This window comes from Dermacentor albipictus, chromosome 1, assembly GCF_038994185.2.
Source record: "Dermacentor albipictus isolate Rhodes 1998 colony chromosome 1, USDA_Dalb.pri_finalv2, whole genome shotgun sequence".
Lineage (NCBI taxonomy): Eukaryota > Metazoa > Arthropoda > Arachnida > Ixodida > Ixodidae > Dermacentor > Dermacentor albipictus.
Window position 1 is genome coordinate 414,511,540 of NC_091821.1, and position 17,048 is coordinate 414,528,587.

The 17,048-nt window shown below is 47.1% G+C and overlaps 1 non-coding gene across 1 annotated transcript; it reads right to left on the reverse strand.

Annotated features, from left to right (window-relative positions):
- Positions 1-13,076: 13,076 nt before the first annotated feature.
- Positions 13,077-13,264, reverse strand: LOC135913072 (U2 spliceosomal RNA). The gene has a single exon (XR_010567877.1). It is a non-coding gene; the product is annotated as a U2 spliceosomal RNA (small nuclear RNA).
- Between the last annotated feature and the right edge of the window lie 3,784 nt (positions 13,265-17,048).

The following is a 17,048-nucleotide window of genomic DNA, read 5'->3' on the forward strand; positions in this document are numbered from 1 at the left end:
ACCAATTTAGTTATGCGCCTTGAACAGACACCACCGCAAATGGTTGACAATGTAAAATAGTTTGTCACGCTTGTGAATGTAGAACGCGACAAACAGCATCCACAAGGAAAAAAGACACAGGTACAAGCGCTATGACCCCTGTCTTGTTCCTGCTACCGCCGTGTTCTCTTCCTTCTCGACTGACGCTCACATGTCGCAATGCTTGTCACAGCACGACATAGACAAGTGACATTTGGGACTAAGCACCAACTACAAGCACGTTAAGTTGTCGCCTTGCTCCATCCTGACTAATAGCGCATTGAAATATTCCCGCTGAACACCTTGAGCCTATGTCACGAAGCGTGAAGCTATACTGTCTGCACGATAAACATGGCATCTTCCCGCGTTAAAAAGCGAGAGAACGCAAGGGTTGAATGTTGTAGGGCGTTACTCAAGCAACGTTGCAAGTGTGGGTATGGGTTGTAAAAAGAGGAGTAAACCAAATGACGAACTATCTTAAGCCACAATTTCTTTTTCAGCAATTAGGGCTCGTGACTCGCATTAGCCCTCTCTTTCACATTAACCGCACTTCCGGCTTACCGTACGTTCTCGCTACTTTACACGCATAGATGGACGCAGAGAGTGTAGAATCTGCCTTCATAATGTGAAAGAATGCTCTGCTTTAAGGCTGTTACAGTCACGAATTAAGAAGCGCTGTTCATAGAGACGATACCCGTAGTTGTTCTAAGAATACTTTGATAACTTGCCCAGCGACTTTACCGCTGGCATTTGATCAAATTTAGCGGGCGCCGACACGTGTTCATTGTTTGTGCTTTCGTCGGACCAGCATTGTAATCCCTTTTGGCGTACTGCACAGAACAACTATCCCTATGAGGTGCGGCTCCACATTCGGCATACAACCATTAGGCAAATGAAACCGCGGGAACCAGATGAAAGGCGACCAAAGGGGCGAGCCGCTTTGCATGAGAACACGACGAGCGCGTCAGCTATGGTCCTCCCACTACGACACGCATACAGTCTCTGTACGGCTATGTATTGACCATCGAACATCGACCCGCGCAAGCTGCACGATGCTTAAAACGTGATGGATGAACGCTCACTGAAACTCGCACCGTCATCGCGACATCGCATTAGCGCTGCTCAAAGAGCAGCCAAATGAAATCCGCATGGGATAATCATTTAATAGCACACAAGGGGAGTGTTCGTAAAACAACACGATTATTCGCAGAATTCGATAATGAATGTCAAAAAGAGTGTAATCAGGAAATCCAACCGCATCATCCTTATTATCACAAACCAGTGTTTCATGCCGCTAAGCACACAAGAGGCTCTTAGGGGAAAAAATTCAGCAGATCCGACGAGTTGGCACTTATATACACCGAAGCTTTGTGTGAGTGCATGAGCAATCGAAACACAAGTTTGTGTTTGTTGAATGTCTGCTTCAAAGTGACACGCAATGACTTGTTAAGGCATTGTAGAGAGGCTAATGCAACGCCGCCGCTGTCGCGTATGCGCGGAGGCCGAAATTTGGTCGATGGATATCGCAATGCTATGGACCCATCTTTTCTAGAGAAACGAGATGGCACTTTCGACGGCGCGGCGCACGTCGCCTCAGCGACAGCGCACTAATACGAAACTACCACTTCTACCTTGCTTCTGTGCGACCAGCTGTCGTAAATGCAACTGAGTTTTGGCTAACGCACTGTGCCCCAATCATGTCGGATTGAAGCATGTGGATTGAAGACGTGTGCAGTGGTTGGCTGCAAAAATAGTGATTGGCATATTAAGTAATGCAATGAATCTGTCCAGCCAGGTTCCTGCATGGACCGTTGCAGCAAATGTCCGTAAGTGTTACTGGCACTTCGAGATGTACGGCTTTCTTCGTGGATACAGAAATTTGCTCATCCGCCAGCGTTGTATCGCGAACCTACAAAGAAAGTGATTCAGCCCCGGAACGTCGGCAAGAGTGAGTACCGCGCGTTAAACAATCACAAAGGAAGTATCGCCGGTTCCCGTCATAGCACGTTTTGCGCCAGGTATCTAGACACATCAACCGCACCTAGCACGCAATCTTATGCCCGCTCTATCGAAAACAGGTCAGTAAGTGACCTGTTGGCGACCTGTTGACATGTATTCGGGTGGCGAGGTGCACACTCGAATATATGCGCACCATATACGAAGAATAACTGACGGATTACACCGATAGCTCACCAATGTTTCGCCATGGTCCACAAGAGTAAGCGAGTTACTAGCGATAATACATATTTGCTACAAGGTATCACAACGTATAAAACGGTAATGTTTCAAGCGTTGCGCGCAGCAAGAACAAATATATCGGAACTGAGCACACCCGCGAGCGATTAGGCAGATCAGATAGAGATCGCACCAAGGACTTTTACTGAGTCAGAAATGTGACAAACCGCTGCTTCAAAAGAATTGCCAAATAAAGAACGAAGAACAAAACACAGTAATTCTGATTCAATTCATGAGCAGAAAGTTTGGATAGCATGAAAGACATATTAAGCGTCGCTTTTAAAACAAGCACCTTATACGCTGCTCGCGGTTTTGGACATAGTTTAATCAGCTCCCAAAGCGCTTTTGCTTGTTCTCTGAAGCTTTGGCCAAAGTTTCGTGTCGTCCACCAAGTCACCGTGTATGATATCTTCCGAAACAGATGTTTTCTAAGCCACACCGGCGTCATACACACCCGTTCCAAATGAGGAGGCAACGGAGGCACTTGAGACAAGCAGTGCACGCGACACCACGTGATAGAACATGGCAGCGCCGACGGGACTTCCATGAAAGGAGTTAATAATGCTGGCCTATCTCGTGACACTTTATGAGTAGAGATTCATTGAGCAAGAGGGGCGTAGCGCAAATCACACAGTTGCAATATATAACACAAAGTAACAACAGGCAGAAAGTAATACACCAGAAAACTCCAATATTCGCACACATTATTCTCAGCGACCTTGTCCGCCTTCTGCAGAAGTAACGCCAGCTAATAGCGAACATACCACCGCATCGGTGACGCAACTGATTTTACCAATGCTTTTCGCAGCTCTTAAGGTATTCCTATCTTCTCTGCAGGAAGGAATAAGCCTACCAGAAGTGAAAGCCTTGTTGCCTCTAAAAGCCCTATTGGGCCCACATTCGGGGCCAAAACTTCGGCAAGTAGTACATGAATAACCGCTACAAAAGTGTCTCCATATTTCACTGGAATGCCAACAGTCTTCGAAGGAAGTGTACTGACTTTCGTAAGCTGCTTGTACAATACAACTTTCGAATACTTTACATTCAAAAGGCGGGAATCAGTGACGATTTTCGCCTCTCGAATTATGTGATATACGAGACGTCCCGTCAAGTTCTGTTAACAGAGTGCTCCTGTACGTCAGAAAGGACTTACCATATCATCAAATATAGCCCAATGATTCAGACTTTCCGGAATTCATCGCATGTAAAGTATCCCTCGGTAAGCTGTACGTGACAGTGGTTAATATATATCTACAACCTTAAAACCGTATTTCAGTAGAAGCGCTAGTAGATATCTTCAGTATAACTAATTTTAATGTATTTTTATATGGTGACTTCAACGCACACAATATTATATGGGGCAGTGATCATTGTGATGCACGTCGTAATGCTATTGAGTGCACCATAGAATAATGCAACTTGACTGTTTTAAACGATGGATCTCCTGCATTTCTTCGTGGATATAACTATTGAAGCTACATAGATGTTACCCTGTGTTCACAAGATCTAGTGAACGGTGTGGGATGGACAACGGATATGAAAACGCGCTGAAGTGATCACTTTGCTATCCTTGTAAATCACCCTAGCATGCACAGCGATATCAGGCGTTACAGCAGCCTAAGCAACTGGTAGGATTTTGGGTACCGCCTAAGGGATAAAATTAATCAACGTACAACGGTTGAAATATTTACTGAATTTTTGCAGGATAATGTGAACATATGCACAATAAAAAGGTCTCATTTCGAAAAGATTATGCTGCAGTCGACAGAGGGTATGAACACCTTAAGTGCCATCAGACGCCGATCCGAAAAAGCGCACCCACGGAACGGAAGTTTAGAAGCATATAAAAACGCTCAGAAAATACACAATGTAATGCGCAGACACATGGAAAATTTGGGCAAACGGCCCTGGCCCGATTTCTGCGGCATGCTGTCTCTTCACACGTCTGCCCTACGAATTTTTCTAGTAGTTCGTTATTTAGGTGGACCTGTAACACAGAACTTCCCATTTCGTGCTCTCGCTGTAGCTCGAGACAGGTGTGAGATAACAGTTGCAGTTGAATTTCGCGAGCTTATTACCAGGCCTGCTTTTTCATCCCAATGTGCGAAATTTGACAACTCAATAGTGTTAGCTAAGCAGAAAATTACTGCTTGCTATTGGGCACAACATCCTCAATTAGATTATGCTTTCACATTAAGCGAGCTCCAATGTGCAAGTACATCATGTCGCCAAAAGTCTGCTTCTGGGCCAGACGGCGTTACGTACAATATGCTAAAGAACCTCGTGCCGACAGGTACAAATGATCTCTTAGACATCTATAATAACCTATGGATAGAAGAAAATGTACCTGACTGTTGGAAAGTCACTCGAATCATCCCAATATTGAAACAGGCTAAGACGTCCTTGTGCCTTGAATCCTATCGCCCAGTTAGTCTGACAAGTTGTTTATGCAAAGTAATCGAGAAAATTATTGACGAGCGCCTTCACTGGTGGTGTAATGAAGCAAATGTGTTGTCCAACTGCTTAGCAGGTTTTAGAAAACAGAGATGCACAATGGATACAGTAGCGGATATAGTAACCTATGGGGAACACGAACGTGCTTGTGTAAACTTGACGATAGCAGTATTCCTAGACATCAAGAGGGCCTTTCACACTGTAAAAATGCCGAAAAAAAAAACAACCGGTAGTGAGCGAAGGGAAAGCATTTTTTTTTACTTTGAATTCGCCCGCCCCTAAAAGGGCTGTATAAATTATTGAATAATTTTAAAATGTCAGTACACTGTGTGTGTTAGCAAGCGATTAATCCACCGAGTAAGTACTGACTAATTGACTTAATAATGTATTGATTGATTGATTAGGTGCGTGATTGACTGAGCGATTAATCGATTAAGTGAGTGAGTTAGTGAGTGGCCGCTCGAACGAGGGTAGCTCTGTAGGGTAAGGAAAGAAGGGTGCGACATTACTCGTTCCAAAGGCATAATGGTTTCCGAATGTCTGACGAGCCATTTCGTTAAAACAATAACAGATCTATTTTTTTATATCCTGCACGCCGATGTGATGGGATGCCTGCGTACAAACGGGTCTCGATACTATTTATACTTCATTTGCTCTGTTCAGACGACGCAGGTGGTAGTCGATGATGGCAATTATCTTTTATCAACAGGGATGAGACACAAATAACCAACGGAAAGAAAGTAGCCACAATTTTTATGCGAAGCATAGTAGCCGCACAACCACGCTCTTCCTTGTTGCGCCGAGCGCCGCCGTGTATGAGCCATTGTTCATTTCTGCGCGTCTCATATGTGGATCTATTTTCTTTTAAGTTTGCTATGTTTGTTATTAAGTTGCTTCTATTTTTATGCGTTGCATAATGCAATCACTCAGTTCAGCCCTTGGGTGCGGCCGGGCAGCCACCATTGACCTTTAGCGCAACCACGTGACGTGACGTCACGACAGCCGGAGGAAAAGCTGGGCCCCAACTCGCGCAATATGCAACGCATTCTTGGCTTAACCAAGCTAAGCCTGGCCATTTTTATGCGAAGCATACTAGCCGCACAACCACGCTCTTCCTTGCTGCGCCGCGCGCGGCCACGCAGCTACCATATGACGTCATAACAGCTGCAAAAGCGGAGGCTCAACTCGTGCGCTCGCTTGCGGCCGCGTAGCTACATAGCCGGGTCTCAGCTCGTGCGCTCACCTGCATGAGTTGTTTCTTCGTCTAGCCGAACCAAATATAGCCAAGCAACAGCAGTTCACCAGGCTAAACAGGGGTTCAACAACTAAAATAAAGGCTAGCATGCTTCGCATCCTGCGCTTAACCTTAGCTAAGCCACAGCCATTTTTTTTCGTTGCCACATAAGTGCATCTTCTGTAGCTTGGTTGCATACTAACAAAAGTGGAACGTTCTCGCTCTATGACAGCAATTTTCTCGCAGCACTCAGATCATATTCCTGTTGACCTTCCACTTCGTGTCGGCTGTCGCCTATGCATTGTCGAGTGAAGTGTGGAGTGCCGCACATACAAATTTAATGATACTTCTCCAGCGGCCCACTAACAACTATCCTGCCCCCAGATAACACCTAGTAGGCGGTTGGCGGGTACGCCGAGAGGGGCACCCGTTCTAATAGAGTCGTTGCAGGAGTCTCACAGTAATTACACCACAGCACCACCGTTCACGAACGTCCTTTGACCTGAATGGCCAATCGTTCTACGAACAGTCGCTTCTCGCACGCACATTCATTTTGCCCCTTGTAGCGTCCGGGAATGCGGTAGCCTAGAAAGAATGAAAGAAACACAGGCACAAGCTACGCCTTTTCGGCGTTGAAAAAGCATCTCCAATAGCCGGGACCGCATGACTGCGCACACCTGGCGACTACCCAAGCCCGGGAGTGCGCGCGATAGCTCACGCCAGTGTTACCTATCTCGAGGAGACGTTATTGATTGCCCCAGGGAGCGCGAACCGTGGTCCCCGAATGGAAGAACTCCTTCGCCTTCTTTTATCTTGCCCATAACTCTCACGCGGCCTGCAACTGCTTGTCGTCCGCTTCTGTGGTGGCTTCTTGGACGATTCATTCGCGTTGGAGTAGGGCGCCTTGTCATTCTTCTATTTTTGGGGCCTGGTGGCCTCGGGCAACGGTATAGTGGTGTCGACTGTGTGTTTCACCAACTGCGTTCATCTCAGTCGCTGGACCGCATTCTCTGCTCACTCTCGCGTTTTGCTGGCAGTAGATCTTCTGTGCAAATCTTACTTCAGCTTTCATAGAGTTCTTGGGTCACAATGCTGGGATTTGTTTCATCTTGAAGACCAGTGAGATCAATAAAAGAGAGGCCCGAGCGTCACAGGTGCTTCTCGTCTACTCATAGGAAGGGCGAAACATCACTTCTTTCTTCTGCTACGATGGACTTGTCGCAAGCCATATGTACAAAGAAAAAAAAAGAAACATTCGCAAAAGGCTTCTCGCAGGACCTTAGAATTGTCCACTAACTTTGCCCGACGTTGCAATGACAGTAAGTAACACCTGTAATTAACCAAGACATGATTTTCCTGTGCCATGATGTATTCTCCAGCGTCGCTGCTAAGGACGAACAGCGTTCTATTGCATAAGAAAGAGATGATACTGGCGAGCTGATAGTTCACTTATATTCGGGGGCTGTTTACCGAAAAATTGTACTGGCTGTACATATTAACATACAACAAAACAAATTATATCGCTGCAGTCAATGTTTGTACTATTGAACTTGTACTATTGCGCCTATAGTTTTCTAGTTGCAGTGCTCAGTTAGATAATATGTTTTGAGTAAAGGTAATTACGTGTTTGCGCAATGCGAAAATTGACTGGAAATATCGTAGTTTAAATTAATTTCTGAGTTCGTTTTGTAATGTCTAAAAGATGAAATCACTGCAGGTAGGCTGAAATGTTGTCGAATCGATCTTCTAACAACGCAACGTTATGCTAGAAGATAGATTTACCAGAACATGTCTGCACGATTTTATTGCGCTCTACATTGAAAACGAGTTTGGACAAACAAAAACGTGCTTAGATCGATAAGGGCCTTTATTCGAATAGCAAGGAAGATAGGCACCGGACATGGCTCACAGAAGTAGCAGTGTTCAAAGTGTGTGCCAATCTACGGGACCAATGTAAAAGATGTTCAATAAACTGTTCTTACATGCATAACACGTACTGACTTAGAGCCACCATGTATTAGTCGTCATTTGCAGTGAAGCACGCAGATATACGGTTAATTTTTTTATATTTCCTTTGCACCCAAACTTGTCGAAACACATGACCACTAGGACTCTATCTAAATATCCAAAGTTGCTCTGCCTATGGGAGCTTCCCAATAAATTTTACTTCACGCGTGCGTATTGTGGGCTGTGTTGAGCTGTGGAGCCCCAAAAGTGCGTTATCGAGCTTCTCGATATGCGTGTATCAACGCAAGCCTAAATGTGCCTGTCCTGCTTAGTTTGGTGTTCAAACATACGTTTATTTCGCTGGGTGAAGTTGAAAAATTAACTTAAAGTTCGCAAAAAAATTGACAGCACGGCTTTAGGCAAAAGCGCAGTAGCAGTGCTTCGTCCACGAGCTCAGGCCACCCATACACTGTCATTGACTTACCGAGACGTATTCACTCCGCTACACTATGGTTTTAAGTAATATTTTGCATGCAAACGCCAAGGTAATCTGTGGTTTCTGAAATCAACACATGATGTAACGTCCTCAGTAACAAGTTTCGGTCATCGAGGTGGCGCCGCAGTGACCGCAGTGACGTCCTAGTGCAAGAATTTTCCTGTTTTGGACAAATTCCTTCATTTAGCTAGACAATACGTACAACTTCTACATTCAGGGAAAGTTTTCTAGCGTTGGCCGCACTGGCTACACGATGCATATTCTGTCGACGTCACTGCAGCCACACCTATTTTCTGGTTACAGCCGAACACGACTGCTGCATAAAGATGGGGCGCTGTAACGCAAAAATATTCCAAACTTTTCTATTCCTATTCTGCAATTAGCCCACCACGATTGGTCAAAAACATTTTGGTCCACCCTCACTTCACCTGTCTGCCACGCGACGTCACCAAAACCGCGATAGCTGCCCATCTGATATGACGTGTACACATTGATTATGCATAACTTGACGGAACAAAGCAAAAATAGTTATTTCTGATTCGACGCCTTTTTGCCATTAGCCCTCGGCTATTGGTCAAAAGCTTTTGGGCCGAACCCATTTACCCTGCCTCTCACGCGACGGCGCGAAACCGCAAATACTTACTGCGTCAAAGTGACGTGCACGCGTTAAGGAGCCATTAATATGCCGAACCAAACTTAATTTTCTTCGGAATAGCCGCAGGCTGCCCCGTTCCGAAAGGAATAAAAGATGGCTGCCGACGATCGCTCCGGCACTGGCTACTCGCCCCTGCCGGAGAGCATGGATTTATTTGCATGTAATAGAACTTTTGCGTGGCCGTGTAACGTTTTCTAGAACTTTCGGCACATTTACGCGCCCGTTCTGCCAACTCTTGTTTGCTGAGGATCTGTTTTAGCGTCATTCTTAAGCGTCCATTTCATGCCGCCGCGATTGTCCACGAGCCACCGCAAGCTAAAGTAAGAGAAAGCAGACCAATCGCAGACGTCGGCACCACCCTCTTCATCCGGTTATCGATATTCACTGCAGTGGCTCGGCCTTATCGAATCCCTCTCCACATGAGCATGCTCCTCGCCTCTTGTAGCCAATGAGATAAGACAAGCCGCACAGTGCAGGCAATGTTATTCGTTTTTCAAGCCAACAAAAGTGACCTCTTATGAACAAGGGGAGCATTTCATTGGTTTGTTCAGACAACCCTGCGGGTTGTCTGAACATAACATATCTGTACATATCAACAGCAACAAAGTGAGTTATATCGCTGGAGTCAATGTTTGTACTATTGAACTTGTACTGTTGCGCCTATAGTTTTCTAGTTCCGGTGCTCAGTTAAACAATGTTACGCCGACGCAAGCATTGGCGTAACCGCCGATGCTTGCGTCGGCGGTAACGCAAATTTGACGTCAGGAGATTGGAATAAAAACATTGGAATACTTTTACGTTATACGGCCCATGTACACGTCGCACTGAATTCTTTTTTAATAGAACAATTGCACAACGTTCCAGAATACGGCATAATAATGCTACGCTCTCGAGAGACATTTATTGAGATGTCATGTAGAGTCACTTGTGACTACTTTGATGTGCTGTGAGCCCATCAAGTCCCAGCTAGAGCCAGCCGAACGTCACCTTACTCTTCTCTATCCAACTTGCATGCACACTTTTTGTTGAGGTGCAAATCCAACATGCACGTAAGATTGCCACAATAGATTTCACGTAAAGGCATGCCCCTCTCCATCCCTTCGCCTCCCTCACTCCCCAAAGAAAGTAAGAAAGCGGAAAAGTCAGGGTTATCCAGTTCACCTGCAGGTTTGCTTTTGTTAGGCGCTTAGCAACAACGCAAAATGCCGTCAACACTTCAGTGGAGTCAAACAAGTATCTGCAGCCACATTGTTTTTTCAGACGTCGCGAGAGCTGCGGTGAAGCTGTACTTCAAAACCAAGCAATAACGGGGTTGGGCGTTTGTGAGGAGCCTTTGTTGAGGATGAATGCTGATGCGTACGCACAAGTCATCATGGCGGTACAAAGGAGTGCCGGAAAGAAATGCGTGGGCTAAAATGGTTCATAAGCAAAGGCGTTGACCAGTCGGGATCGTGAACATACAACTTAAAGCAAGATTGGCATAGTATCACTCAAGCCGTCTGGATAGCGACAAAGTGTTCTTACGAAATATACTTTTGCCAGTTTTGAATAGGTTCTCGGTCAGTAAAATTGTTTTAAAGTGTATGCGGAAATAAATAAAAAGAAATGCCCATGCCCCGCTACTGCATATCTATGCCGACCGATCGCGTTGAACTATGCTCACTATGGTATATCCGTTATGCCCTGTGTATCATAGGAGGCGTAAGTCGGCTTTACAAGAACCTGCGAGCTTGAAAGCCTGTTGCGAATATTTCTGGACGTTCTTCTTGTTTTAGCTCCAGAATACTGCACCTCGGCGTTAAATATTTTAGCGTCAGAACACCTGCTTAAAGCATTGTTTGTGGGACAAGGCGCATTTCATGCTGCGCTACATGGTAAGCTCGTCTTCCAGCCACTTTTCACTTTTTCTGCCTGCTCAAAATGTGTACCGAAGAATGTCAGACCGCTACTCGTGACGCTTTCGCCCGGTGCGGGGCACGCCTCGTTTAACTTTGTGCGCGCGCGCGTGTGTGCGCGGCGTGCGTGCGTGTGCGGGCGTGTGTGTGCGTGTGTGTGTGTGTGTGTGTGTTTGTGTGCGTGTGTGTGTGCGTCATAATTTAGGAAACAGACTTAATTTGCTTATCGTGGAGCGTCTAAACCAGAGCTTGGAACGAAGTCGGGAATTAGGGAGCAAGGACGTACTCCGTTGAGGTTTTTTTATAGTCTGTGCATATACGCCGGTTAAATTTTCATGATTCAGTGTAACATTTTCCCTGCTCCGGGTAACATAGCCATGAAATAAACGTCGTTGGTGCAGTTGATTTTAATACACCGGAAAGAACGGTGAGGCAACCGGCCGGTGCAACTCACCAGCTCCGGTATTCACCGGTGGTTTGTCCCCGCTCGCTACACTTGAGATAGCTAGCGCTGTTACTGCTTTAATTAGTGAGCGCGGTGCCGTTCCGTCATTCATTATTCAAGGAATGCAAGCTTACGATGCACTGAATGTTAAAAACACAAGTAAACTAGAAATACGGTCCACAGGTGGTTCATTCACCGAATAAAAAGGTCAAATGTGTGCCCTCCGTTTGCTTGCACATGATCCCATTGTTCGAGCTCAACAAGAGCAGTTCACCAGTTGGAATAAGATATTGTGAGGACCTGCGCTAAGCACAAGATCACGTCTGTCATAAATAACCTGCTTTGAGAGCTTCGATTTCTTGCTTCTTGATAGAATTTCTTTTTTCTCTCTTTTAAGTGTTGTTGATATGCGGCTCCCGAACTCTGCGCTAACGGGAGCAAACAGATTTCCGTGGATAGCAGCGTGCAAGGTCGAAGCAAACGACGGCAAATGGGTGAGTGGGTGTCGTCACGTGGAGTATAGGAACGGGAGAGCGGGGACGGAGGGGACAAAGATTGCGTGGGCTGATGAAAAGACCGAGAAAGCGGGGGGGGGGAGGGGGAGAGAAATTGACGAGCACCTCATTTGAGAGCGACTGACGCGGCGGGGAAAACACACCTTGACGGCGAAGGAGCCGGCGCAACCGCGGAGCCTGAGAGCTACGAGCTCGTTCCCTGTGGGCCCCTAAAGGGCCTCCCCAGGAAAGGCGCGCGCACACTCCTCCCTCGTTTGGTGTTTCCTTCCTCTGGGCGACGTCGAAGCGCTGCCGGGCTCCACTGTAAGTGGATTACCTGCGCCGGCGTCAGCGCACGTTCGCGAGCTCGGATCCCCGACTTCCACTTCCTGTCCTCTTCTCAAGCCGCCCCGCCCCGCCCGTCCTTTTCTCTGCGCGCGCTCGGATGTCCCCAGACTTGCAGCAATCGCGTTTCCTAGGCCAAACCTGCCGCTGCCCCCCTGCCCTTCCCGCCCCACTTCGTTCCCCCTTCTGTGCATTGTCCTTTACATGAACATCAAAGGGGAGGTCTTTCAGACAAGCGTGGAGTGTGCGTGCATGCGTGCGTGTCCGCGATCTGGTGTGCGCACTCTGAGCCATGCATTTCCCTACATTCTGAAAAGCCGTTCCCTCCGTATATGGAGGGGTGTTTCACCGCGTGGTCGCGTGTCAACCAGCGTGCCCATACGCTTTCGCGGGGGAAGCCTGTGTTGCGGCGTTTGTTTACATCGCGAAAGTCGTGTTTTTTTGTTGAGAAGCGAGGGTTTATTGTTTTCTTCGTGCGTCCTAGCATCCATGAGCGCTAACGTAAAGCTGCCATTCGGGGAATTTTGCCATGGTTCATTTCGGTTTGCTTCTGGTCGAAGGTTAAAAAAGAATGTAAGGCCTGAAATGAGAAGTGTTGCTCAGTGCACCTCAGCAGTGCGGTGTTACACAAGCGAGAATGTGCCTTCAAAGATAGACCATTTGCTAAATTATGGCAGGTTGTATGAGGCGCGCGGATCGTGACAGCGGTGGCCGCATTTTCGGTGGGGACCAAATCTAAAAGCGCTCATGCTTTTATCGCAAAACGTCATACATTTCTTCTTACTTTTATTACAGCGAAGCTGTATTTCGCTACGTTCTGGGAAGAAATTGCATGCATCTATCGAGCCATGTAGATCGATAATCTGGGCTGATCCTGAAGATAGTGCAATACCGCGCCTGCCCGTGGCGGAGGTGAAGCAAGCTTCAAGCACTCCGCCAACTTGCAAAAATAAGTTTAATATCTTAGGTACAAATACAACCCGTATCAGATATTCAGCTGATAAGAACAGATACTACCCTTTCACCCGCGCCGGCCATGTCGGCGTACGCACCGCCCTCTCTTTTTCGGCGTTCCAAGCGCTTGCATAATTCCTTTCCTTTCCTACCGCTTTCCTGTAGTGCCGGTCCCGTAAGCCTGCTGCACGGCAGGACCGCTAGGCGGAAATAAATGCGAACCGTCCATGTGACGCCGTCCCGCAAACTTGGAACGTTTAATCGGAGCAACGGCAAGGTTTCAGAGGCAGTTTGTGGGAAACCTATTTTGTATTGCCGGTGTAATGTGTGACCGTTTGTGGTTTTCGAGTGACCTCACAACCATTACTGCACAGCAGGACGTCGATCAACGCATGATCGCCTTGGCTACGGTGAAGCAGCATGGGCTTTCGAAATGCGGCTAGGTGCGTGTCTGTTCTACGTGCCGGGATTCGTTAGCAAAGGTGTCGGGCCGCGTTCTGCAACAATACATGGGTATGTATACCCCCCCCCCCCCCCCCGCCTCATCATCTTCCGAGGCTCCCCATTGTGCAGGAGCGACTAGTCGCGTCTCGTTTTCCATTTATGTGCATACAGCGTTTGACGCAGCGCAATAGACAGTTCGCCATTAAGGGGCCCATATACACAGCTTCGCTGGTCAAACACCTTCACAGAGTGTAATGGCACCGCCTTTTTTAAGTGAGGTGCAGACGGAGCGGGTAGTACGTGTCTCAATGCAAGGGGAAATTTACAATCCACCTGAGAGTAGACAGCAAATTTTTACAGAGAATACCCATACGGGCTTCTCGGAAAGTTGCGCTGACCGAGATAAATGTTTTGCAGCTTCGCACTAACTGATTCCCCTTGAGGATTTCCGCTGGACTGATTTACTTGTGAGGAGTAGCATGTATCATGGGTTATGCAGGGGGGAGGCTCTCTGATTATTACACTTTTTATACTTGTCCAAGTAATTCCTTTGCTGTACTCAAATCGTAATACATATATGGTCTGAACAACTTGTTAAACGCCAATAACTGCCGTTTAACACGGGCTTGAACTATGATTCTCGCTTTGTTCTTTTTTTTACGCTTTCATTGTCCGGTGCGTTTGTTATAATTGTTTTACTTTCTCATTATTATTTGATGCTGCTGTTCACGCGACACCCATCTCAAACCACTATGTCCAAGAAAGAGAGAGATAGACAAAAGAGATTATGATGATGTGCGGTGTTTAATGGTGCAAGGGCCAGGTAAGGCCAAAGAGCGCCATGACAAATGGTAATTTTAACGATGTATTTAGAGAGGAACCGTGGGGAAATTAACCAGGCGCACGTCCGGTTTGCTACCCTGCAGTGGGGTAAGCGGATATAAGGACTAAAACAAAGAGAGAGGAATACGTCATTGCAGTCCAGGATAAATTGATGAATATAGCACCGACTTCTTGGTCAATGTTGCACATTATTGAAGCGCGAAATGTTCCCTTATAGAAGTACAGTTCTTCCTCTGTCTTTCAGAGGAAGAACTTCACACGAAAAGAAGGAATAGAAGAAGAAGAGAGCTGAGCTATGGAGGTAAACCAAACGCACGTCCAGTTTCCTACACTGGGCAGGAGGAAGTGCGTAAGCGGCAAGAAATTATAGGGAGGAAGGGAAGGAGATGGAAGGAAACACCAGCAGTACGAACACATGGGCATGCCCACTATGTCTATACAGACTGTCAGTGAGGTCAATCAATTTCTTAAGGTGTGATAACGCCGGCGTTCCTTGTAAGCTGGCGAAGCATGGAGCCGTGGTTCAGGGATCTTTCTCTCGGAAAATAGCCTGCGATCTAGCCCGTCTAACAGAGTCCGAAGGATGTCGTATTGGACATCCTAACGATGACAAGAACACAATGCGCGTTCGGTCGTCTCCCCAGGACTGGCTGAGTAACAAGTGGAGTAGTCTGAGAAGGCACAAGGTCAAGATGCTGCTTTCAGCGTCTCTTCTCTCTTCGACTTACGCGTGTCTAGTGCTGTCATTTTTTTTCAAGATGATGTGGCAGCTAGACCACCAGTCTACTATGAAATCCCTAAGCCATTATGCACGTCTCAATTTTTTTGGCTTCGCCGCAACAGCACATAGCACCGCAGCATGCTGAACACCATCTTGACATATAGAGAGCACCTCTGTCTGTCTGTCTCTCTCTCTCTCTCGTGGCATATGTGCGATGAAAATCGCGTAACAAACGAGCCTCACTGTGAGCGCAAGCCTGCCTGAGCAGACACGGAATAGGACACGTAATTGGATTGCGTCCAGTACAGCGACGCTCTCGCAATTCAATTAGGCCTTCTCCCTTGGTCTCACGGCGCTCACGAGTACCACTGTTCCGTTTTTACCTCCCACTCCGACAATTGCTCTTGCGCCGAGGTCATCTGCCCCACTGAACGCTGGCACCCTGGGCTACATGTATATGCCCCACTTTTTTTTTTCTCCTAGCGACTCACGCTTATGGAAGAGAAACGACTTCTTAATAATGAAATGTGGCAGTTCTTCGGAATGTACGTCCGCATATAGGGTCTATCATCGTTTTATTTTCCTGTAGCTTCAGAGCATCTAGGTTTTGTCACTCAAGTATTCAGCTCCCGAAACGTGGTTAGAATTGCGGATAAGCACTGGAGCAGCCCTCCGTCCTCCTTGTGCGTGCCATAATGACCACGCTCGAGCTCAGCAAGTCTCTGCTTCGAAAGCTATTGTCGCGTTTAATTACTGCACCTCCGACGGAGACACGTTCCCTTCCACCCCTGGTCCCTCTCCTCTTTTATATTGCTTCGCTTTTATTCATGGGCGGGCGAAGTGCGAAGAGAAAGTACGGCTTCAAATTTGTGACCGGATAATACCGCTCTTTTTCCGCGGTCACGAAAGGAAGATATGAGTGTCTGTAAGGAAAAGGGAGGGTGACAGGGCAAGCGACGAGGAGCGAATCGCTTTTAATCATCGGGCGTGTTTTGTTGGGGGAGAAGAAATTATGGCGAACAGCAGAAAAGCAACGTCAGAACGAAGGGCAAATGTTTCCGTTGCTGGTTCGCCAGGAAGACGAATGAAGTAGCTGGAGGTGAAAGATAATTAATATTGTTTTTTGTCGTGAGAGAGATACAACAATAGGCTGCTAGTGGAGCGCCGCGTTAATTTCCATGACTAGAAGTTTCACAACCTAAACTGTGGAACGTTTACACGCAGACGTTCCTGCGTGCGGCCTCACGCTAAGCGATGGCTACCGCCAACGCTATAGCTGGCGGAGGGTGTAGCCTCAAGTGGGCTTACGAAGAGGAAAACCTTTTGACAAAGATCTGGTTTTTGAACACGCTAGTCGCACCCACTCGGGTAGTGACACTGAGATATTCGTTGCGAAGAGGGTCGTTTCGTAAAGGAGGCGCAAAGACAAAATTAAGTTAGGCTGTGATAGTAAATTACCACTCTACAATACTAAGAAGCAGCTCTTGCAGTGGGAAGAGGCATGGCATGGTGGAAAAGACGCAAACACGAAAGACGGCTGGAATGGCCGTCTCGGCCATGAGCGCCAAGTGCAGGGGGGAAGAGACCGTCGATCATCTTCTCTGCCACTGTTCTGGCTTCGAGAAACAACGCCAGACTCTCCAGTGTGCCTTGAATAGACTAGACGGTAGGCTATTCACAGAAGCAAATGTCATGGGAGCGTGGCCACAGAGTTCATCAGCTCAGAAAGCCATTCGAACTCTTCTACAGTACCTGAAGGCAACAGACTTAAGTGCCCGACTTTATATATGATGTAGGAGCCGGGCGCGCAGCAAAACTCCCAGGGCGAGCCGTAGCCGTTCGAGCTCTCGGCGTCCGAAGCAAGCCGG